General features: G+C 38.8%; 1 protein-coding gene across 2 annotated transcripts in view; it reads right to left on the reverse strand.

The window, feature by feature from the left end:
• FUT9 (fucosyltransferase 9) overlaps positions 1-15,676 on the reverse strand; it is a 198,607-nt gene extending 182,931 nt beyond the window's left edge. For both annotated transcript variants that reach the window (XR_010748119.1, XM_066358856.1), the window contains exon 1: positions 15,496-15,676. The gene's annotated coding sequence lies outside the window, so the exon portion shown is untranslated. The remainder of the gene's footprint in view (positions 1-15,495) is intronic.
• Positions 15,677-25,754: the final 10,078 nt, after the last annotated feature.

Here is a 25,754-nt window from a genome sequence, read left to right on the forward strand (position 1 = left end):
AGTTTGGTTTTCTCCATTACTTTTACTCTTGACAATGGACTGTTTTTCCCTCACATTTTTGTATAGCTTGTCATTTTTCATTAAATGCCAAACATCAAGTGTAAAACAATTAAGACTCATGAAAATCACTTATGCCTGGAAAGAGGTCAGGCCTTGTCTACTTCAAGGCCATTAGGTTGGGGTACTGAGTTAGTCCAGTTAGAAGCAGAGCTTAGTGCACCAAAGACTCCAAATTCCTATAGAATTGCCTTGTGCTTAGAATGGGACTGAGGATAAAGAGTGGGGTTTTGTTTTACCTACAGTGGTGGCCAATCCTACTCTGCACTTCTATTACTGAGGGAAGTTCCCTCTTGTCTCTCACCCTGCTTCCAGTATTTCTCATAAGTAACTGATGCAGTTTCACATAAAGACATTGGTGACATCAGCCTGACCAGGCGGTGGCGCAGCAGATAGAGCGTTGGACTGGAATGCCGAGGACCCAGGTTCGAGACCCCGAGGTCACCAGCTTGAGCGCGGGCTCATCTGGTTTGAGCAAAAGCTCACCAGCTTGGACGAAAGGTCGCTGGCTCCAGCAAGGGGTTACTTGGTCTGCTGAAGGCCCGCGGTCAAGGCACATATGAGAAAGCAATCAATGAACAACTAAGGTGTTGCAATACGCAAGGAAAAACTAATGATTGATGCTTCTCATCTCTCCATTCCTGTCTGTCTATCCCTCTCTCTGACTCTCTGTCTCTGTAAAAAAAAAAAAAAAAAAAAAAGAAAGAAAGAAAAAAAAAATTGGTGACTTCACATTACCCTTGCATCACAGGTTTGCAGAGGTTCTATCAAGTTTATTCAGCCATTAGCAATTTGTTAAATTTTTAGCTGATTTCTTTTTTAGACACTTGTATGGTGATCAGGTGTTCTGTTCTCTCCCTTGTGCGACACCATCCCCATGACTCTTTTCTCTTTCTAGATCCATGGGATCTACCCATGAGTTAGCAATTCTAGGTATTTGTTTTCCCTAGGAACTTAGTTTTCTGACGGATTCTAGTAAAATTTTGATTTTGTACTTAACGTGTTTTTTTCTTATTGTTAGGGTGGAATACACATTCTTTCCAGCTTTTTCATTTAGGTAAAACAAGAATCCTTCAATACATGAGTTTTAATTCTGAGGGAAAATGTTATAACACACTAACCTAATAATAATTAAAGTACAAAATATATCTCCCATGTTTCTACTTAATTTTGTAATGGATAGTATGACTCCTATTTGTTTTTCTGTACTCACTATATCCAATTCTGGCATTGCTGTATAATAGTATTTTCTTCTTAATTTAATTTTTTTTGTGACAGAGACAGAGAGAGAGACAGAGAGAGGGACAGATAGGGACAGAAAGACAGGAAGGGAGAGAGATGAGAAGCATCAATTCTTCACTGAAGCATGTTAGATCACTGATTGCTTTCTCATATGTACCTTGATCGGGGGGCTACAGCAGACCGAGTGACACCTTGCTCAAGCAGGTGAGCCTTGCTCAAACCAGATGAGCCTGCGCTCAAGCTGGCAACCTCGGGGTTTCGAACCTGGGTCCTCCACGTCCCAGTACGATGTTCTATCCACTGTGCCACCACTTGGTCAGGCATCTTCTTAATTTTTAAGATTGATTTGAGAGAGAGAGAAACATCAGTTTGTTGTACCACTTATTTATGCATTCATTGGTTGGTTCTTGTATGTGCCCTGACCAGGGATTGAACCTCCAACCTTGGCATATCTGGACAATGTGCTAACCAACTGAGCTACCTGGCCAGAGTACTATGTAATATTCTGAAAGGTCTAAAATTTTCCTAGTTGGCATGGAAGAGTAAATGTTACTTGATAAATATATAATTGGATAATACACTAATTTCATTGTTACAAAATGAAATGATTATGCCTTTTCAAATTATGAAGTATGGAGAAAACACATTTACTGAATGAGAATTTATAGTGCCAGTCAGTGTTTTAAGGATTTCTACATATGAACTAATCCCACATTTACAACAATCATGAAAAATTTTTATATAATGGGACAAGAAGTCATAAAAGATATTTTACTCGGGTCTCTCAGCTACTACATAGTCAGATGGGACTATTATGCCAGTTATGTCTAGTCAGAGTTCTACGCTTTTCTTCCACAAAAATAATGTGGTGTTTCCTTGGAGCCCTATCACGACATAGGTAGATATTTGTCTTTATCAGCCTATCACTTGCTGCTTTGTCCCCTCTCCCCTTTCGTTTGCTGTGCAAGTTTGTCACTGTCATGTTCCAAATAAACCTAAGTCATTTTCTGACCTTCTGTGCCTCCCATAAAACCTTATTTTTGTTTTATATCTAACCCACTCAAACCTTTTCATTCTCCTGAATAACGTATATATTTTAAAAGTTTTAAAGTATTCTTTTGTTAATGTTTCTATTAAAGCAACAAGACAATGTAGAGACAAAATGGTCATCAAAGACCTGTCTACTATGAGAAAAATAATTAAAATTCGATTAGTCAAAATTCAAGAAGTTAGATTTCTCAAATATCTAAAGTGTCTCTGGAATAAAAGCAGAAAAACACAGCCCTTGAATTGAAGATGCAGCCAGCCCCAGAACAACCAGCACACAGGACAAGGGTCAGAGAGCCCAGCCTTCCATCTGACACTTCAAGTTCACTGCATAGAAAGGGAAACCTGATTGAGAAAAAGACTTGTTTACATTCTCACTGTGTTTTAGAACACAGATAAGCAATAAGAGGCAAAAGAAATTGGCAAATTAGGGGGAAAAAAGGAAGAAAAGATGTTCCCCAGAGTCAGGGTTAGCAGCATTGGTTATAACAGCAATAATGATCAGGGCACAGTGGTGTCCGAACCTGCATAGGCAGGCGTGCACAAGCAGCAGACATCGGAACATCAGAGGGAAATAACAATATGACAAAGAAATGAAGTGAGAACATCTGTGCATAAGGGGAAAAGGTAATGCTTATCTTCAGTCTACCTCTTGATAAAGGAGAAAAGTCAGAAGCTTTGACATTTCTAACCTCTGATTAAAAGAGAAGTCTACCCTAGACTTCTCTCCGTATACATATGTGACTCCCAGACTTTGATGATTAAACCAAAGCCTTGTATTTAATTTTGTGACCCATCCCTCAATTTCTCAAATTATATAAACTATATAAAAGTTTCAGGTTTCATTATAAATATGAAGTAATTTTAAATGCTTCAGGATGTCACAAAACTAGGAAGGGCCATTAGAATTTGAATATTTATATGGCTATAACTAAACAAAGGTCATTGAGAACTATTAAAGATTATCTCAGCTCAAATATGTTACACATCTTCCATTGAGTTATTTCTTGTGAGACAAAATTTTCTAAAATATCTCATGGTAAGCTCAATGTTACTGAACATTCTTACCTCCAGTTCACCCCTACAAATATTTGCTGACTAAACTTCAAGCATTAGTTGAGGAGCTAGGCACTGGGAGTATGAAAATAAGCAATCATTTTTAGACTAACTCAGTGGGGGAAATAAATATAAATATATCAAGCCAATGTGATGTTGTAAGGTTAAAATATGGTACAGCTCTGGCAAGTTGTCTCAGTGGTAGAGCATCGGCTCGGCATGTGGATGTCCTGGGGCACACAGGAAAAGTACCCATCTACTTCTCCACCCTCCCCCTCCCTCCTTTCTCTCTCTCTCTTCCCCTCCCACAGCCAAGGCTCCATTGGAGTAAAGTTGGCCAGGGTGCTAAGGATGGTTCCATGGCCTCTGCTTCAGGCACTAGAATGGCTCCGGTTACAATGGAGCAACATCTCAGATGGGCAGAGCATCGCCCCCTGGTGGGCATGCCAGGTGGATCCTAGTCAGGCACATACAGGAATCTGTCTCTCGGCTTCCCCGCTTCTCACTTCAGAAAAATACGAAAAAAAATAAGCTTGCATATTATACCAATACAAATAAAAGCCATGTATCCCAGCTTGGGATATAGGAAATGTATATTAGAGAAGATAACAGCTATGTTTAGTCTTGAAGAAATAGCCTACAAGTAAGCAAAATAAAATAGCAATGAACCTTTTTTCTTTTTTTTTAATTTGAAAAAGTTTAGGTACCCTTCAAACTATAAAGTATTGGAGAAATTCCAAGGGGAAACATGCATATAGTATATCCATCCAATCTTTGATGATTTTTATTTATAATCTAGTATAATTACTCAAAATAGACATTTCTTATATCCTCTGGTTTAGGCTCATGTTTTAACTTCCTCACATAAAAAATTCTCAATTCTTTAATTTGCCTCACACTACAATTTATATAGTTAGGAATAACTATTTAGGAGTGTAATGGTGGGCCCTGGCTGGTTGGCTCAGTGGTAGAGCGTCGACCTGGTGTGCAGGAGTCCCAGGTTCGATTCCCGGCCAGGGCACACAGGAGAAGCGCCCATCTGCTTCTCCACCCCTCCCCCTCTCCTTCCTCTCTGTCTCTCTCTTCCCCTCCCGCATTCAAGACTCCACTGGAGTAAAGTTTGCCCGGGCGCTGAGGATGGCTCTGTGCCCTCTGCCTCAGGCGCTAGAATGGCTCTGATTGTGGCAGAGCGATGCCCCAAGATGGGCAGAGCATCGCCCCCTGCTGGGCATGCCAGGTGGATCCCGGTCGGGCGCATGCGGGAGTCTGTCTGACTGCCTCCCCATTTCCAGCTTTGGAAAAATACAAAAAAAAAAAAAAAAAGAGTGTAATGGTGTACTTTAAATGCATTATATTCGTTTTAAAAGTTTTCTTCTTGGTCTCTAAGTGAGGGGTTTATCAATCTCAGTTATTACATGTTTAAAGCATTCCATCATTAGGAAGGAGCAAGGATAAACATATAGTATACCATATATAAGGAGTCTTCCAAAACAAGCATTTATTGAAGTCTTTTGTCATTGTTGGAAAACAATTTCCCAGGAGTCTCTCACATTTCTGCACATCTTATAAAAGAAGTGTTGGCTACTTATGTTCTGAAAACTTTTTTTTTTTTTTTCATTTTTCTGAAGCTGGAAACAGGGAGAGACCGTCAGACTCCCTCATGCGCCCGACCGGGATCCACCCGGCACGCCCACCAGGGGCAACGCTCTGCCCACCAGGGTGCGATGCTCTGCCCATCCTGGGCGTCGCCATGTTGCGACCAGAGCCACTCTAGCGCCTGAGGCAGAGGCCACAGAGCCATCCCCAGCGCCCGGGCCATCTTTGCTCCAATGGAGCCTTGGCTGCGGGAGGATAAGAGAGAGACAGAGAGGAAAGCGCGGCGGAGGGGTGGAGAAGCAAATGGGCGCTTCTCCTGTGTGCCCTGGCCGGGAATCGAACCCGGGTTCTCCGCACGCTAGGCCAACGCTCTACCGCTGAGCCAACCGGCCAGGGCCTGAAAACTTTTTTAAAAGATATTTGTAAAGCAAACTATGGAAGATAAAAATAGCATCTCTTTCCAGAGCAAGAGGAAGCATGCTTACCATCCATTATAAAAGACTGGTATTCTTTATATTCAGAGGATCCTTTTCTTTTCATGTTTATGGATGATTTGGTCTGCTCCATGTTACCTTGGAAATTGAGAACCAGTGCAAAAAAAATGTTGATACTTTTGCTACTCTATTGCTGTGAACAATTAAGTCTCCTTCATCTCTAATCCAGAAGTCTAATGTCTTCTAGGATCCATGAATTTGTGACAGGCTTTCATGTTGGCTTAAAAACAGAATAACACCTCAGACCCTTCAGAATATTAGAGAATGTTTGTGATGAAGATGGGATGCTGACAGAGACATGGCTTTCTTTCTGAAAAGGGGAGAATGAGGGCCACACTGGTCCATTAATGGAACGTGAGGGAAGTCTACAGGAATCAGTAGCAAATTACACAGTCAACTGAGCAATAAATAAATGGACCTCCATGTTTTTGCTTAATGAAGAGGAATTGAGGAGGTCACTGCAGGCCAAGTAACAAGAAATGGATAAACTACAGATGCCAAAATGCTGTTCTGTTACTCATTCTCTTCTAGGTGAAGGACTTCTTTGCCAAACTGAGGGCCATCCTCTGATCTTCAGCACCAGTTACAACTTAGTATTAAGATTTGTACTGGGTAGGCAGAAGGTCATTCTTCATTTCTGACAACAGTTGGAGAGATGTGCACATACAGTAAGTGTGAAAGAGGAAACTCTATGACCATAAACCAGATGAATCATTAAAAGTTGGACTGGTTCATATGGGAAAGAAGGAGCCAAGATGGACATTGGTTGTTAAGGAATAACAGCAAATAATAGGTTGTCCTATGGCTAAACTTCTCCTTTTCTATCATGCCAAACTCAGACCCATTTTTGGAAGTGACAGTAAAATCTCTGAATTTTTTACAGTGGATTCTGGCTGCTATATGGGAACATTGGTTCCCTGGGAGATTTTCCTGTGATAGGAAACCATGGATGAGGACTTGGCTACCATATGAGCTCTTACTGCCCTGGATTGAGTTGAGAGTTCTGGTGAAGTTGACTGACTAAAGAATGAGAAAGAAATCCAAAGAAATCTAGATAAATTATTAGGTCACCATGACTGCACAAGAAAACTCCCCCAGCCCTGATGTTGAAATCACCTTAAAAGATGCTATCTAGACCATGGGACAGCAAGTGCCCCAGATGAAGGTGAATGCTTTTAAAGAAGGTCCCACTCTGTGAGCCAAGTTCGATTCAGTCAAAGGTCACAAATTACAAGGCCTTAGCAGAAAAGCAATGTGGCTATGGTTTTTGTGTCCAGGGATTTCCAAGGCTGACATAGTTGGTACCAGTCACAAGGGCCTTGATCCTCAATAAAGAGTATTGGGTGGGACAAAAAATATTCAAAGCTCATTTGGTTATTCCATGAGCCATCACCATATTAACCCAAAACTGAAAGTACATATGAAACTTCTCATTTTCTTTGCTTTCTCTGATTCCTCTCTGCCCCTTTACCTTGACCTATAACTTAAAGAGAAACATGATTAGAGGCCAAAGTAACTCTATCTCCAACAGGCATCAAAGGACATATGCATCCATCTAAGTATGCTGGAGAATTTCATGGGAAAAAAGGAATCAAACCTTTATGAATACATTGAATGTGGATGCTGAAGTTGTTCTCTTACCTGGATTTATAGAACACTCAGATTCAGCTGATAGGGTTTAGGTAGAATTCACAGTGGGAAAGGCAAGTTAATATAACCTTTTAGATATACAACTTTGGGCCAATTTAATGTACTATTTTTGTTGTTTCTACATCTGATTGTATAGTATAGGAATCAATGTGTTACATGCTTATATTTTATCATTCATTAAGTGCCTGAGAAGATTATCATAACTGGGAAAGGCCACATGTAGGGAGGGAAATGCTAATGAAACATGTAAATCACTTGCTAGTTGTCTTCTCCCTGTGTCTTCCCAGATGGTCCAACAGAAACAGTATACAATCCTGGGAGGATAAAAGGAAACCACAGCCTTGATTACAGATTTGAAGACAATATAGGTAGCAAGAGATGCAGTATTTTATTACAATAGCCCAGTATGACCAGTGAAAAATATTGAGGACTAGAAGCTTAGAATGGATTATCCCCAGCAGCTCATATGACTGAACCATTACACACTATACATTTGCTATACTATCTAGGATGATGTTACTGTTTTATTTTCTATCTCATGGGATCCTGAGGACAAACACCAATTCACATTCCATCACCACCAATATACATTTGTATTAACTCAAGTTACTGCAGGATTTCCCCAGAGATAGCTAAATTCCTCTGTCATTTGCCATCAGGTGGTTAGCATGAATGGCTCTACCCTCTTCTGAATGAAGCTTTAACTATATAGTGATATCCTGTTGATGATGAAGTCAGAAGTTTCCATTAGCAATGCCTTGACTGTGATGTGATCACATTTCAACCAGCCAAGGAGGCTCATAGGCCCTGGAAAATCAGGGATTTGCTTGTCAAATAAATTTTCCTGGGACTATATAGGCAGATTTTCAATATTCAAGCTCTCTGGCAATCAAAGAAAACTGCTGTCTATTCAACTCCAACCAACAAAAAAGATGACCAGCACCTGACCAGGAATCTTTGGGTACTAAAGACAGTATGTTCTTTACTTGGATATTCTACTTACACCTTCATTTCAGCTAATCCAAAAATTAGCTTCCCTTGACTGAAGCCCAAACCAATACACACTGTTTGAAGTTGTCTTGTAAGCTATAGCATGCTCTCTGCATCTGGAACCCAGCATCCCTAATAGACCTGCGAGATACAAGTCTCTGTGACTCAACTCTGTAAAAGGGAGACAGCCTTCACTGGCAGGTTCCTTTTGGGATTTTGGACTGGTCACCTCCCTAACACAGGGTGTACACCCTTACCAGGTACATGTCTTTTGAGAAAAACCTATTAACTTGATACTGAGCTCTTGCCAAAAGTAAGCTCCTTACTCATGGAGGTTTTATGACTCTTTGACCTACCATTTTCATTTTGGGGTGAGTCAACCCAGACTCAGTGACTAACAGTGTGAGAAACAGTCTTACAGACTCACTTATCAAATAGAAATGGTATATTCAAGTTCTCAGCTTGCCTGGCTCCTGTGGCATCTCAGTTTTGCATGTAGAAAAAAATGGCTCTCCCTAACTGTTACAAGAGTCCTAAATTTAACTCTCTACTGGACCTGCCATTCCCTGCCAGATTTGATTTATTCTCCCCTTAATCTAAGTGAGCAATGTTATCAGAAACATCAGGGGATGTCCCCAGCACCTGCATTTCCCATGTGAAATACCTATGAACACCTCTGCCTCTCTTTCCAACTCCATTTCTGTATCCACTGCTCAGCCATTTAGTGAGACAGACAAATGCCACCATGCTGTTGACATGGACAAATAATATAAATTAGATTGACTGCCCTAATGCAGACCCTCCAAGACAAGGACTAAAATCAATTTTTCATGCTTAACTTAGAGGTCTTAAATAATAAATAAATTATTCAAGACCTTTCCTGGGTCTTGTAAGTCAGCAGGGATTAGCAATTGCGATAGTCATCGCCCACAGGTCAAGGCCGTGAGGACATCATTCTTATTATCATGCACCGCCCTAAGTCCTTTGGTATCGTACAATCATACCTACTCAATCAAGATTTGTTTTCAGCACAAATAGAATACAGAGATTTAAAATTACCTGTTTAAATTGAAATATATTTTGTTAAAGCAGTTTATAAACGTTGAATTGTTAAATAGACACTATAAATATTGTTCGCTGCCTCCAGTCGCTCCCTCTTCTGGACATTTCCTTTGAATGTATCTTAAAGATTTAGGTTTCTTAAAAGACAAAATGGATACTTTGAACTTATATTAAAAGTGTAAAATTAGTTATATTTCCTTGAAAAATGACCCTATCACCTACAACAACTGAATAACCATTGGTTTCATTAGTGTTGGACATTCTACAATAGGTTCTTGCATTGTCAAAAAAATTTTTTTGGCCAAAGTTAAAATTAATATGGAAAGCAATGTAAGGATATGATATTTTAAAGAAATAGATTATTTTTGTGCAAAAATTTGTCATGGCATACTGCCATCCATTTTGGCAAGGCATGTTAGGAGTAAGTTGTGGTCCTTCCTATTTTTCTCCAGACATCTTGTTCAGTAATGTGGTGCATCCCCTAGATTAATGCCAGCTGATGTCCCATCACTCCCTTCTGTTTGTCCCGTCTCTCCAGTTATACTATAAGTTGCGTGAGGTCAGAACATGCATCATACTCATTCTGGTGCCTTCAGACCTTGACAAGTAGGAGGCCCTCAGTCAGTGGAAGCTGAATTACACTCTGAGGAATTTAGGTTATGGAAGCCTTAGATGCAGTTCTCCTTTCAAGTAAGTCTACATCTAGACTGGTTTAAGAAGGGCATTTCCTAAGACAAGGCTTTCTCTTCTGCTTCTGAAGCAGCCACACAGCAGTCCGAGATCACAGAGCCCCCTAACCTCCATCGACACAGACACACTTAAACAATGAAATATTCTTCCATATAGATATCAATCTATAATCCAGGGGTCCCCAACTATGGCCCGCTGAGGCCATTTATCCGGCTCCCGCCGCACTTCCGGAAGGGGCACCTCTTTCATTGGTGGTCAGTGAGAGGAGCACTGTATGTGGTGGCGCTGCAAAGTGCTGCGTCACTCATGTACAGTACTACTTCCGGTGACGAGGGACGCATGCCTCACAGCTCTGGAAGCGCGTCATATCACTTGTTACGGCTATCAGTGACAAATATGGAACTGGACATTGACCGTCTCATTAGCCAAAAACAGGCCCATAGTACCCATTGAAATACTGGTCAGTTTGTTGATTTAAATTTACTTGTTCCTTGGCTCAGCGGTAGAGCGTTGGCCTGGCGTGTGGGCGACCCAGGTTCGATTCCCGGCCAGGGCACATAGGAGAAGTGCCCATTTGCTTCTCCACCCCCCCTCCTTCCTCTCTGTCTCTCTCTTCCCCTCCCGCAGCCAAGGCTCCATTGGAGCAAAGATGGCCCGGGCGCTGGGGATGGCTCCTTGGCCTCTGCCCCAGGCACTAGAGTGGCTCTGGTCATGGCAGAGGGACGCCCCGGAGGGGCAGAGCATCGCCCCCTGGTGGGCAGAGCGTCTCCCCTGGTGGGCGTGCCGGGTGGATCCTGGTCTGGCGCATGCGGGAGTCTGTCTTACTGTTTCTCCCCATTTCCAGCTTCAGAAAAAAAAAAAAATATATATATATATATAAATAAATAAATAAATAAATAAATAAATTTACTTGTTCTTTATTTTAAATATTGTATTTGTTCCCGTTTTGTTTTTTACTTTAAAATAAGATATGTGCAGTGTGCACAGGGATTTGTTCATAGCTTTTTTTTATAGTCCGGCCCTCCAACAGTCTGAGGGACAGTGAACTGGCCCCCTGTGTAAAAAGTTTGGGGACCCCTGCTATAAACCATGTTACTCTTCTTAGATGACATGACACAGATGAACCCCATCACCATGAACACATTTGCAAGTTTACTTTTTATCTATTAATGATGATGATTTCCCACTGATTCAATCACCTTTCACTGACATGTGTGGTCATCAGTGAAGAGAAAGCTAAAAGTGTCAGGATTTTTAATTGCAGACTTTGAAATTTGTGAAACAAATTTATCTTCCCTGACTATCTGACCTATGCACAGACTAAAGTGACAAAAAAAAATGGATACATAAACTTTGTTTTTGGTAGCAAAAAGTTTAAATATGCATAGAGATGAAACTATAAGAAGCTAGCTACAAGTTTATTTTCACTGTTTTGCTTACAGAAACAAAAATCTGTGTGCAGCTAAAGAAATAAAAATTATTTTCATACCCTTCCTTGTAAAACCACAGAATCTAAATATTTCTTTCCTGTGGGAGTTTTAATTGTACATGAGATTTAATCTTATGAGAATGACAGCATTGTTGTAAAACTTTGGTTGAATTATCATGCTAGCTTTTAAATATTCATTTGTGTATGTGCTCCTTGAGAATGATTTTGTAATATTCCTTTCACTACAGAATAAAGATAGATGACAAAGCCATTTGTAAACATTTATGGAATATGATATTGACAACTACAATTTGCAGATTATTTTGAATTCATAAAATTTGCAGAATTTTATATTATACAAAAATGCAATAATCAATAAAAATTGAATAGTACATCAACAAATGTAAATAAGAAAACAGGAGAGCTATATACCAAAGCTATGAAAATATGAGTGATCCTTCCACTGACTCTCCTGGCTTCATAAGACAATAAGTCACGTAGTTCTTTACTTAATAGTGTATTTTAAGTGTGCGCATGTGTGTTTCCATCTTTCAAGATGTTGTTTTTAAATTTGTCTAGAATTTTATTTAGATTAATTAACTTACATAAAATAGTTTGCCTATAATGCTTGGGTTTTCCTTAATAAAATAAATGCATCACTTTATTTTGAAAATTGTATTTTATTGCTGTAAATAAGAAGACAGTTCTTAAAATTAAAGTTGGAAAACAGCTGTTATTCCAAATGCCAGAGTAATGGAATTTGTATTTAGTTACTTTTCCTTGAGGAAAATCATTTAAACAAGTATCCACAGTTTTTATCCTTTCTATTTCTCCCTTCTTGTCTGATTTCCCTTCCTCGGTCCACCTCCTTCACCACACACAAGCCAAAAAGTGATTTCACATGAATGTTCAAATAACAGAAGTCTATTGGTAGAAATAATATACATCATTTCGACAATTTAAATTACTCTTTACTAAGCTCGTTTTCTGATTCTCATTGTTGGAGTTCTTAAATCTTAGCAAGCATCACCAATATTAAGTGCCCAAAGTTCACTTAAACTTTCTTTAAAGTTGGAGTAGTTGTCTGTGTTTAAACAGATGAAATAAAAATAAAAATGAAGGACAAATCTATGAGTTCCTAAAAGGAAAAACTGTACCAATTGCTAGCCTGCCTTTTAGGAGCCATTGTAATTTTTTCCAGGGCTGATAAGCAAAATAATTGAGTTAAATGTGTCATTTTGTTAAGCTTGTAAAACTACAGTTCTGAATTTCTGGTTAAAGATTTTTGCTGCTGTAAAAATGTTATTTTGAATATATTTTAAATTGTAAGAAAAAAACATTTCATTTAATTGGCATGATTTTTAAATTTCTAAAAATAGGGTAATTATAAATTTAAAGTACTTATTTATTCCCATTCTAAGAAATATAATAAGTGAGTGAAGATGAATGATAGGCTTTAAAGTTTACCATATTCCCAGTAGTTTCACAACTGTTCCCGTGAATTTATTCATCAAGTCAAATAAAAATGATTAAGACTAAAAAAAATGACTCTTTACTAAAAAACATTTAATTTAGACCTATCCCATCCTCTAGGTGGCATATAGTTATGAGCATTATAAGATACAATCTAATGATATTCAAAGATGTGCTATTCAAATATTGTTTCCCCAAGTTTTATATTTAGCTGTTTTGCATAGCCTTAATAAAGACAATGACATCAAATTTAGGCAGATCTTGAGTTCCAGCTCACCAAGAGTTCTTAACAAAAATGCCTGCCATAATTTGTGGCAGATTAATCATTTACATCCTGATAGACAATTCTGAGACTATTTTAATAGTACATGTATACAAGTATACGTCCTTACAAAAAATAACGAGACATTTCTGACATGGTTTAGAATTTGACATTAATTATAATCATGAGACTATATATTGTCTTGAAATAATCATTTACGCAATTATGTGCAATAATTGAGCAAAGTCAGTACTGCACCTTGCTTTCCCTTTTGTTCAATTGGGATGTATCTTTTCCAATACAGGTTCATTATTGTTGGATATATTGCAGATAGTAAACACTCCTCTATTGTCCAAAGAATAAAAGCATTTAGAGAAAAAAAAATGGTCTTTTGATTTGGCTTATAACTTACCTATTATCTATTCACCTGATATCACCAATGTGACCCTTTATAGTAACTGCAAGGTTAAATACTTAGTTTTAAATATTCTTCTTACTCAAGCACTACATTTTACCAACTAAAATTTCTGAATATAGGAAACCAACAATAAAGTCATTACTTATAGCACTTGCTGACTTTAGATGCAGTTTTCCACATTTACAAAACCATTTTTGACAGTGACTTGCTCGCTGCCTTTCTGTCTGTGTCTACACAAGAAAATAGAAGAAAAAAAATGGCTCGAATACCGTTTGAGTTAAAACAAATGTTTTAAAAAATCATGGCATTGGAGAAGGCAAGATTTTAAGGCAATCTCACTGGACAAATTCTCTAGATAATTGTCTAACTTTTCTTCTCTAGTTCTTGTATAGGTAGAGACTTTCTCATGTAAGGTGAGGAAGCATACATCTCTTACATCAACTGGGACAGTAAGAATGACAATTTAATTCCTATTTCCTTAAAATTTTTTAAAATAATATTATTACCAGGAAATTGATATTCACACACTACTACTGGGGCACCTTTTAAAGTTTCCGACATGTATTTCTGAACACTGTCATCTGCATTGCTTAGATCAGAAGCCCTATGACCAATTGTTCTATGGAGTAAAATATGATGAAATTAATGCCATTTTATCACTTCTTTAAATAAATGAAATCATAAATATGTAAGGGTAGTTTTGTTTTTAAGATTTCCATACCATGAGGAATCAGTAGTATAAATTTTAGTCTTTATTTTTCTCTCCCTGTGCTCACTCGTTCCTTCATCTCCCCTGCTCATATTCATTCACTGAACACAACTCCCTTTTCTCTCTCAGGCCAATTAAAAATACTAAAACGTTCAACGTGGTTTGAAAACAAAGGGCTGCTGCCCAAAGAAAACTTCTACAGAAAGACTGGATGCTAAGGTGCTACCCAACCTCCGGAGCACCCAGACAGACAGCACAGGAGCTTCTCACTACGTTTTCTGACCCTACTGTACGTTTCTGTTAGCCACTAAACCTGAGAAAAAAAAGAGCTTTGGCTTATTGGAAATTTAAAGATTTCAAAGGGTGAGTTTGGTGCTACTCTATTCTCTTTCAAGAAAAAGCTCCGTAAGAGTTGCTGAGCTCTTCTTGATAGTGCAATTCGTAAAGGAGATTCACCACCCAGTTAGGGGCATGGTTCTCAACCTGGAACTAAGACCGATTCCGGAAGAACAGGTAAAAATAGGGGCGTTCTTTGTTATTGGCTAAGATGCCTCAAAACGAATACAACGAATCTGAGCGATGTAAATGCCTGTGCTTTTTAAAATAACAGTAACAAAACTTTAGTTGCAAAAGGTTTGTTTCTGTCTTTTCTTTCCTATGCGTTATTATACCCTAAACAGCCCAGGTGCCGAGAAGCACTCAGAGTAACTGTACACAAGCCAGGATCACCGCGTGTCTGTGTCAATTTTCTGAGAGGACTGTCAGAAAAGCTGGAGGGGCACCGTAGTGTCGAGGGATTAAGGTCAGAATACACTGGAAGGACCGTTCATTTTGCGAAGGAATACGGCGGGGCATTGGGGGCTCACGATCTAGGCTTTGGAGGAGGGAAGGTGGGTCAGGGGCGGACTTCGTGGAGCAGCAGGCTTTGTCAGTGCGAGACCGGTGAGAAGCGGCAGATGGGGCATTTGTGGGTTTCCAGAAGCGGGAAATCAGAGGAGCGAAACGCGGGGCCGGGTGAGGACAGACAGGACCCTGTTTGGAGTAAGAGGAGGTCGGGACCATCCACCCCTGCTACTAGTGTGAGAGCTGAGAAGGAGGCGAGACCGCGAGATGCCGGGGAGGGAGAGGGGTTCAGATTGCCAGCAGGTGGAGTTGAAATCATACAGCCCCTCAGGGACCACGGAGTAGCGCCCTCACGAGACCCCCAGCCCGAAGGTGGAGGAATCACAGCAGGTGGTTTGGGGGTACCTCCTAAAGCAAAGAGGTCCTCTCCGCGCTCAGCCTCGGCGCCCGACCCCCTGCGCCCTCCAGGCTACTCACCGGTCCTGGGAGGAAAGCGCCATCCGGGCGCGCGCCAGGGCTGCGCGGCGCAGGCGGCAGGCAGGGCCGGGAGGCGGCGGCGGCGGCGCTGTACTAGGCGCGGGACTGGAGCTGGGGGACACGGAGGTGGCGGTAGCCGCGGCGGGGGCGCAGGGAGCTGCGGGCGGGGAGGGCGGTGGATCCCGAGCTGCTGCGCGGCGCGCGCTCTCTGCCCATCTCCGGCTCTGCTAAAGCCGCTACTGCTGCTGCCGCTGGAGGGGGAGGGGAGGAGGCACGCGGCTGGGAGGGAGGGGAGGGGAGTGGAGGGGAGGGGAGGGGAGGGGAGGGGAGGGGAGGGGAGGGGAGGGGAGGGGAGGGAAGGGAGGGTGGGGGAGAGCGTGCGGAGAGGGGTGCTGATCACCCAGAGTTGAGAGAAGGGAGGGAGGGAGGCGCACACGAACCCATCAAAGGTTCTCACCAGTAGAGCTCGGGAAGGAGAAATTCTAGATGAGATGGGTTTCTTCCCCTCCCCCACTTCCCCTCCCCTCCCCTTTCTCCCTTCGCGCCCTTTCCTTGGGCCCTTCCTCCCCAGGCTCGGGCTGTGGGGGTTACCCAGGCTCGGCAGCAGCCTGGGCTTCTGCGCGCTAAGGTTGGGAGCCCAGGAGGCGGCCGCGACAGCTCTCGGCTCCACGGGCCTGAGGCACCTGTGCGCGCACAGACTGCCGACCGCTCCACTGCGGCGGCTCCCGGGCAGGTATCTGCGGGCCGTTACTCTCTTTCTCTCGGCTTTTTGGTCAGATTAGAATCATGACTGTGCCTCATTGACATCTGTGGCGTCCCCCTTATTGCTGTTTGCTTTCCTGGGCGCTCTTTGGCACAAAGTGTCCGGCCAGAAGGCGTCGGCAGGAAGCTCTATGCAGGCCACCATCGCCTGCCCCTTAGAGCTGTTGCGTGGGCAAAGGAGGCGATGCTTGTTTGTTGCCATGTTGCTAGGTTGACCATCTAAAGAGATAAAAACGGAAAGAAAAAAAAAAAGAAGAAAAAATATCCTGTGACCCGATTGCCTAGGACCATGGCACAGGGGCAGACAATCACCTTATGCCTTGGTTCCCCTCTTCCTTTTCACAACATCCTAGAAAACCAGGACAAGACTAAACGCGTTTAATCGAAATATTACTCAACTTTTTTATTGCAAAGCTTTTCGTCTTCGTGCCAATTCTTCTAGGGTTGGCTACTCTTTCCTATTGTGAATTTTCTTGGCTTTATTAGAGTATGAATCAGCCCTGGTTATTCGCAAACTACAAAGACTCCCATGAAAATAGATACTGTATGTAGCTTCTAAACACTCGCAAGATAAAGGAGGTACATCCACACTTTCGGTAAATATAAAAGCAATCGGGACATTATTGACTAATTTCATGAACCATATTTTTGTTTCATAATCTTCACTTGGTAGCTGAGGAATCAAATAGGTTATTTGTGTAAAAGATAAGACCGGGTGCGTGTGTGTGTGTGTGTGTGTGGGGGGGGGGAGTAGTAATCTCTTCTCAAATAACATAACATAAAGTGATCAAATTACTTCCTGTGAGCAGAGTTTCTTTCCTAGAGGGAAAGAGTTTCCGATTTTGTAAGTGTGTGTTTTAAGTTTAGTAGTCTTTCAGTTACTTGAATCATCTTTTTAAAAATTGAAAGGAACTTGACCTTTAGAATAAATAAATTAGGCATTTTATTTTAACTAAGTATGTCTTATATAACAAATGTGCTTATATTAAAATAAGTGCACTATTGAGAATGGTGCAGTATGGAGAAACATTTTTAATGAAATAAACCATACCCAAACATTGATGAAAAGCCCATATACATTCACGAGGAAAAAAAATATTGGGGATATAGTATTACTAGATGCTCTATGTATTTTCAACTTGCTAGAATCTTGCCTGTGGAATATATCTGCCAATGAAAATATTTGGTTTCACATCTACCTGACAATCTGAATGACAGATGCACTTCCTTATTAAGGGAACAGATATCAAACTCTTCTAATACACCTCAGCTTTAAAAGGCATGTGTGACTGCCCTGGCTGGTAGCTAAGTTGGTTGGAGTGTCCTCCTGGTATGCCAGGGTTGTGTTCCATCCCCTCTCTGGGCACATACAAAAATCAACCAATAAAAAAGCATAGGTGGGAGGACAACATATTAATATCTCTCTCTCATTTTCTCTCTAGAATCAATAATAATAATAAAAAAAAATTAAAGGCATGTGTTACTATCTCCAGATGTTCAGCACTGCTTCGTGCAAATTCACCATATGCTATTCTTTCAAAGAAGACCATAGAGAGAAAATGGTTGGTGAAGACATACAGCTCATTTGACTCTAGTCTTCTCAGCTGTGACTATATTATAGTAGGAAGCAGTAATTTTTTTTCCCTAATACTAGTGATTCTTTGCTTTGTGCAAGAAGTGGTTATCAAGAATTCAATATTCATTTTCTTATCCCAGTTTAGAATATACTTCATTCCTCTTTTGCTAACATGACCTGTCTTTGAGAATATGTGGTTTTTCCTTCCTGTTTTATTATGAAACTGTAACAGCAAGATTTGTATAGTCTCGTTTTATGATTGTAAAAATTTAGAGAAAAAATGTTAACTAAAATGCCTTAAAGCCAAGAAAAGAGATGACATTTATAGTACAGAAAGATGGGTTTTAACTCCTAGTCTCCAGTCACTTGGCCCACCAGAGACAAGAATCGATGGGGTGACAAAAGATGGAAAGGCATTCTAGTTCTCCTGCTGAAGGAATTGAATTTCAATTTAGATTCTCAGGCTGGGTGAAAACTTTTCTGTCACCTGTACCACAGCATTTTCTCCCTTTCATATTCTTTTCCCTACATCTCCATTAGTGTCAAACTGTGTTAAGCATTAAAACATGGGAAGCCAAATAAATAAAATTCAAAACTTCATTTTTAACACTGACCCTTTGAATTTACTGAGTTGGAAATAGGTTCTCACCTTGAAATTTTCTGAACTCGGAAAGATTAAAAACTGTATCTTTTAAACAAATACTGCACAGGTGCCAGAGAGTGGTTAGTAAAAGAAATACCATTCTTCTATTTATTGAGCAGCTTTAATAAGCACCCTTTGGGGACAGGTACTACATTAGGTCCAGGAGATAACACAGTGAAGAAAATTGATAACAGTGCCCTTATGAAGCTTAGAGCCTAATGAGCCAATAATAGTGCTTTATCACTAAGAAAGATGTTATGATATTGATAAATTTGAAACCCAATGAAGAAATGGCTATTAATTAAATTAAAGATATCAGAACTCAGATGAGTAGGATATACTTATAGCCAATTTTTCTATAAGTTCTTGAAGAAAAGAGGAGAAAGGATTTAGGAAAAAGTAACATTTATTGTAAAAGGAAACAATGGCAATTTCTTAGGTTAAGTGAAAATTTTGAGGAGTCTTCACTTTTAAAAATTAACATCTACTCATATCAGTGGGGGGAAAATAGAGAGTAATAAATGTCTTTGAGGTTGTAGAGAGTTCGGAAATATTACATATATACCATATAATACATATGATTAGTAGTCCTGAATACATGAACAAAATATGGACTGAAGATGGTGAAAAATTAGTCTTTCCATTTCTCCTTGTGAAGAATAAACTAATCAACAAGGAGAATTAAAAAGAACAACAACTTGCAAATTCTATTTTCAGTAAAATCAGGAGGTAAGATAACCTGTGGTTTTCAAAATATGTGTGTACAAGATGTCAAAACTGCTGAGATCAACCAGAAGTTACAGAAGAGGAAGTAAGGAGAAGAGCGGATAAAGTGCCCAATGATACACAAACATAGCATTGATACAAATGGAATTCTCAAAAGAAAGTTTCACTGTGAAATGCAAAGGTTCTTTCTCTTGGTTACAGCAGCAAATTAAGGTACTGAAACTGGAAGATAAAAGGCAAAATGAGGTGAGGAAGAAGCCTGGCAAGTGTAAAGAGGACTCAGTTGGGGCTAATCTCACAAACCCCCAAAAAATATGCTTCCTGCAGCTGAATTGCTCATCTTGATTTGCAAATCATATACAGTTATTTTCAGCAATCAGTGTAGGAACTGAAGTGAGTAGAGCTGGTGACAAAAAGCCTTTTGGATATATCCTCTCAGAAGTCATTGTGGGCTACAGGAAGAGGAGTGATTTGCAAAAAGCCGTCTATCTGTGGTAGCAGATAAGACCAAAACTCTATAAATCCCAAGTGACTATTTCTGCCTCTCCTCTTCCCAGTATCCTAGATGAGAAAAATCTGACTTGGTTAATTATGAGTAATAAAGAATAGTTACAGTATCAATACAAAAATAATATAGGGAAAGAGAGAAGAGCAGCAACTCTACCAATTGTTAGAGAACACATACCATAACAATGTTACTATGTAGAAGTTGAAAATTTTGTTTAACATTCTGCCAGGAATTTTCCCAACAACACAATGAAAGAATTGCTTCTATGAATGAGAACTGCTAGGCACAAATGCAAGAACTTGGGAGTGGTTTAATGAAACAGTAGAAGCCGATGTTCCAAAGCCGGCAAAATTCAAGAAAAAAATGAAAGAAAAATTAAAACCCTCCTAAATTAAGAATAAATACTGGAGAATTACAAGTTAAAATACACACTGAAGTAAACACAGTAAGGGAAAGAAGGTAGAAATGAGAAAGGCTAGCAAAATGAAGTGGAAATAAAGAGGTAAACAAGATTAGAAAGAACATAAAAGATGGAGGAGATAGTATTAATCTAGCATACATAATTAGAGAACCCGAAGGAAAAAAAATAATGAAAAAGAATTAAACATAGTATTAAATATTTAAGAAGAAACATTCTTGAAATGAATGAAGACTTGAATGTTTATTTTTAAATGACATGATTTCTAGGGAAAATGGCCACAGAATCATCATCATCAAGTTATGTTCCAGTAATCATTAGCTCCTAGTACAGTATATTATAAAGAATTTTGGGGGCATGCAGGCAAAACCAATCAGTAAATTAATAAGGAAAATACTGAGATTGGCCTCATAATTCTTTAATATAACATTCATTTCAGAATAGTCATTTAGTACCAGTGGAGGAAAGCCCAAATGATACCAAAGAAAATAAAGTGAGGTAAGTGTTATATTTTTTAATTTAGCCAGTCTTTCAAGTTTATCAACTATAAACAAATAGTTTTGAACATGCTGGAACTAATGAAATATTATTCTCACAGACCCATTTTCAGGAAATCACCAGAATAAAGAATGAAATTTAGTAAGAGATAAAAGGAAGAGATGTCTTAGATCAAGGACTGATTGTAAATATTGAGTGTATATAACTGTTAATCTGAAATGTGAAGTTATGAGAATTAGAGCAAAATAATAAAATGTAAATCTTATAGACCTTGACAATATGAAAATTATATATCTAAATAAAATTTTAATGAGTATAAAAGAAGATAAGTTATAGAAGCATTGATTGTATAGTGATCAAGATTCAAAGAAAATCATTAAGAAACAAATAAGTAATCTAACATATTTAACAATGCAAAGTTTAAGGTAAACTATAAAAAGATAAATATCTAATAATTATGTAATAAGGAAGACAAGAATAAGAAAAAAATACTAATTTTACCATTACTTATTTTAGCAAACTAACTGATTCAGTCTATAAAAATAGAGAAATGCAGTTATATATATATATAAAGGGTAACTACAACAGTAACAAAATAAAAATCTTTATAAATTTGAAAAAATTGAACAAATTTTACAAAGTTAAAAACATGAACAGAACATAGGAAATATGGCAGACATAAGAGTAAACATTTCTTCATATCATTAAACAGAAATGAGATTGTCTTATTTTCTATAAAAAATAGAGATTTTTAGATTAAATCATGAAACATAAAATTTTATGTTTTATATTCACAACAAGAAAACTCAGAATGTTTGAAACATAAAAGTATAGACAAATACAAACCTGGCAAATGTATATAACATCTAAGCAGGAATTAAATCTTAATCAGAGACAAGGTGTCATACAAATAAAAAATATGTTAAACAAGGTGAAGAAGGGTATTTATAGTTATAGTAATGGGCACTTTCTTATTCATACAAAACAATTATTAACATCCTTGTACCAAATAGTGCCAAAATAACTTTTTTTTTTCTTGTGGGAGAGACAGAGTCAGAGAGAGGGACAGATAGGAACAGACAGACAGGAAGGGAGAGAGATGAGAAACATCAATTGTTCGTTGCGGTTCTTTAGTTGTTCATTGATTGATTTCTCATATGTGCCTTGACCGAGGGACTACAGCAGACCGAGTGACCCCTTGCTCGAACCAGCGACCTTGGACTCAAGCTGGTGAGCCTTGCGCAAACCAGATGAGCTCGTGCTGATTTACTCGGGGTCTCGAACCTGGGTCCTCCCCATCCCAGTCTGACGCTCTATCCACTGTGCCACCGCCTGGTCAGGCAGTGCCAAGATAACTATATCATAAATTATATACAGGAAGATAACATGAAACTCACTATTAGTAAAAGTTTTTATACTTTTAATTCATAAGAGTCCACATTTACAGACAATAAATAAAGATACTGAAGGTTAAGTTTTATATGTTATTTTTACACCAATCTTAGGATCATCACTGGAAAATTCTAATTAAAATATTAACAAAAACAAAAAACCCTAGCACTTTAACAGTATATTAAAAAACACAATGTTATTACCAAGTGTTTTTTTTTAAAGAATGTGGACATCTTTTTATACTAGAAAACCTATTAACATACTTCATCACTTTCCTCATCTATAAAATGGCAATAATGTATCAGTACACAGTTTATGGAATTTTTTGCAAGGGTTTAAATAGTTACTGATTATGAAATCTTTAGTGGGAGTGCTTGGAATATAGTTAGCCCTTCATAAATGTTATCTGTTGTGTTTATCAGCTTTCATAAGATATTAAAATATGACTATGCTGTGGTAGTAATATAAATCTTATTTTCATTTTCGCAAGTAAAATAACTTCTTGTGTTGGTTTATTAATGCTATCATTGTTCCTTCTCCTCAGAGTTTTCATTATTTTTCAGGTCCTTTATACTTTTTATATTATTATTAAAATCCTGCTAAGCAATGAATTTAATTTGCAAATTCAGAGTGTACCACAAACTCTCCATTTAAAAATAATTTTAAATAATAATAATATATGAGTATGCTCTCTATCTCTCTAAATAGATGTTACATTTTAGAGCTGCTTTAGGTTCACAGCAAAATTGAGGACAAGGTACAAAGAGTTCCCTTACAGCCCCTGCCCACCCTCTACACTCAGTCTCCCCCACCGTCTGCATTCTGCACCAGAGTGGTACATTTGTTCCAACTGATGAACCTGTGGAGACACATTGTTATCACCTAATGTCTATAGTTTGCATTAGGGTTGTTTGATCTTCATGTACACGCTATGGGTTTTCACAAGCGTATAATGATGTATGTCCAGCATTAGAATCACATACAGAATCGTTCCACCACACTAAAAACCCTCTGTGTGCCACCTGTTCATTCTTTCCTCTCCCTTAACTCTGAGCAACCTCTCTCTTATAGTTTTGCCTTTTTCAGAATGTCATACAGTTGAAATTATATAGAAAGCAGCCTTTTCATATTGGCTTCTTTTGCTTAGTAATATGTATTTAAGATTTTTTTATGGCTCCCTCCCCCCACTGAATTCTTCTTTTTAAAATATTAGGATTGTTATTAGCTTTGTTTTTGCTAGTTTTGGACCAGGATATATTATTGTATCGATGCATAACAAAATTTCTGGCCCTGGCAGGTTGGGTCAGTGGTAGAGTGTCAACCTGGTGGGTGAATGTCCCTGGTTTGATTCCCAGTTAGAGCACACAAGAGAAGTGCTCATCTGCTTCTCCATTCCTTCCCTTCTTGCTTCTCTCTCTCTCAGTCTCTCTTTCTTTCCTTCCTGTAGCCATGTCTCGATTGGAATGAGTTGACCCCGAGCGCTGAGGATGGTTCCATTGCCTCACCTCAGGTGCTAAGAAGAGCTCGGTTGCTGAGCAACAAATGTGCAGAGCATTGCCCCCCTACTGGGCTTGCCAGGTGGATTCCCATCTGGGTGCATGAGGAAATCCGTCTCTCTGGCTCACCTCTAACTGAATAAAAAAAAAATTCTGAGTTTTCTTTTTACAGGTGATAACATGTTTAGAATACTTTTGCTAAGATATGAAAGTTATTTTTAATAGATGAATGTAACTTTGCTCATAAAATATATTATGTTTAGACCATCATATTTTGTTATTGTTATTTATCAAGCCCTTTTTTTTTTCTATTTTACCTGTTAAATTGTTTTACTTCTGTCCATTTCTTTTGTTTTGACATTTATTTTTCTTTCATTCTTATATTTATTTTCATTCTGGTAGTTAACTTCAAAATTTTAATATCAATATCTTATATTTAAGATATTGATTGTCATATTTAACACAAAAATTGATCCTTGGCAAAACCATATCCCTGAAAAAGGGAAAAACATACAATCCTCTTAACAACTTCAACATCCCATATTAATTTATCTCACTCCTTGGTGCATCACACTTCCATTTAAGTGATATTTATTCATTTCTTGTTTTCAAATCTTACTGAAATTATGTGTAATATCCATAAGTACATTATATGTTGTATTATATGTATACATATGTATACATACATACACAGAATTATTATATACATATATATTATATATGATTATAGTATATAAATAACTATATACTAGTTAAATAAAAAGTTTATATAATTTATATATTATATATTTTTACATAATTTATGTATTGTATATTTATATATAATTAATGGGTTATATAGTATATACCAGTAGTTTTCAACCACTGGTTTGTGAACTGGTGTCAGTGCTGGGCTGCAAAAAAGTTAAACATAATGTTCAGAGACCAGCAGTTGAAAACCACTGGAATATACTCAATTATTATATAACAAAGTATATTATTGGTTATATGCATAATTTAATGAGCTTTTATAGATAAATGAATGTTTTAGTCTTGCTCTTGAATTATGGCAACAGAAGTTACTATAATTTATAATTCTAGGTTTACTCTTACATTTCCACAGAATGTTACTGACACTGATGTATTGATTTCTTCTTTCCAGTGTTGCTGCTAGGAAGTCTAAATGTTATTCTAATCTTTTTAAAAGTAACCTCTCTTCTCTGTCTGTTTACTTTTAGGACTTTATTTATTTATTTTTGTCCTTCTCAGAAGTGTCACTTTAATGTTTTATATTGTTTGACACTTGGTAAACTTTTTCTATTTAAAAATTATTTTTTGTGTCTATGAAATTACCAATAAGTTTTAAACAGTAATTGCTTTTTTTTTTTTTTTTTTGCTTTCTGTGCAGAAACCTGATATTTTATGAAGCAGTTAAAAGGATACTACAAATGTTGGACTTCAATGTTTACACCTTCACAGAAATATTTAAGTCTTAGTTTTGTCTGATATTATAGAGTAAATTGGGTATATATATTCTAATAGTTCATTTACTTATTCATTCTTTTTTTTTTTTATCTTTCTGAAGCTGGAAACGGGGAGAGACAGTCAGACAGACTCCCGCATGCGCCCGACCAGGATCCACCCGGCACGCCCACCAGGGGCAATGCTCTGCCCACCAGGGGGCGATGCTCTGCCGCGACCAGAGCCACTCTAGCGCCTGGGGCAGAGGCCAAGGAGCCATCCCTAGCGCCCGGGCCGTCTTTGCTCCAATGGAGCCTTGGCTGCGGGAGGGGAAGAGAGAGACAGAGAGGAAGGAGGGGGGGTGGAGAAGCAAATGGGCGCTTCTCCTGTGTGCCCTGGCTGGGAATCGAACCCGGGTCCCCCGCATGCCAGGCCGACGCTCTACTGCTGAGCCAACCGGCCAGGGCCTCGTTCTTTTTTTAAAGTGAGAAAGAAAGACAGAAAGAGACTGATAGGGGTAGACAGACAGGAAAGGAAAGAGATAAGAAGCATCAATTCTTCCTTGTGGTACCTTATTTGTTCATTGATTATTTTCTTATATGTGCCTTGACCAAGGGGTGGGGGGACTGTAGCAGAGCCAATGACCCCTTGCTCAAGCCAGTGACCTTGTGCTCAAGCCAGCGACCTTGGACTTCAAGCAAGCAACCTTGGGCTCAAGCCAGCAACTATGGGCGCATGTCTGTGATCCCATGCTCAAGCCAACAACCTTGCTCTAGATCCAGATGAACCTGCGCTCAAGC

Source organism: Saccopteryx leptura, chromosome 1, assembly GCF_036850995.1.
Source record: "Saccopteryx leptura isolate mSacLep1 chromosome 1, mSacLep1_pri_phased_curated, whole genome shotgun sequence".
Lineage (NCBI taxonomy): Eukaryota > Metazoa > Chordata > Mammalia > Chiroptera > Emballonuridae > Saccopteryx > Saccopteryx leptura.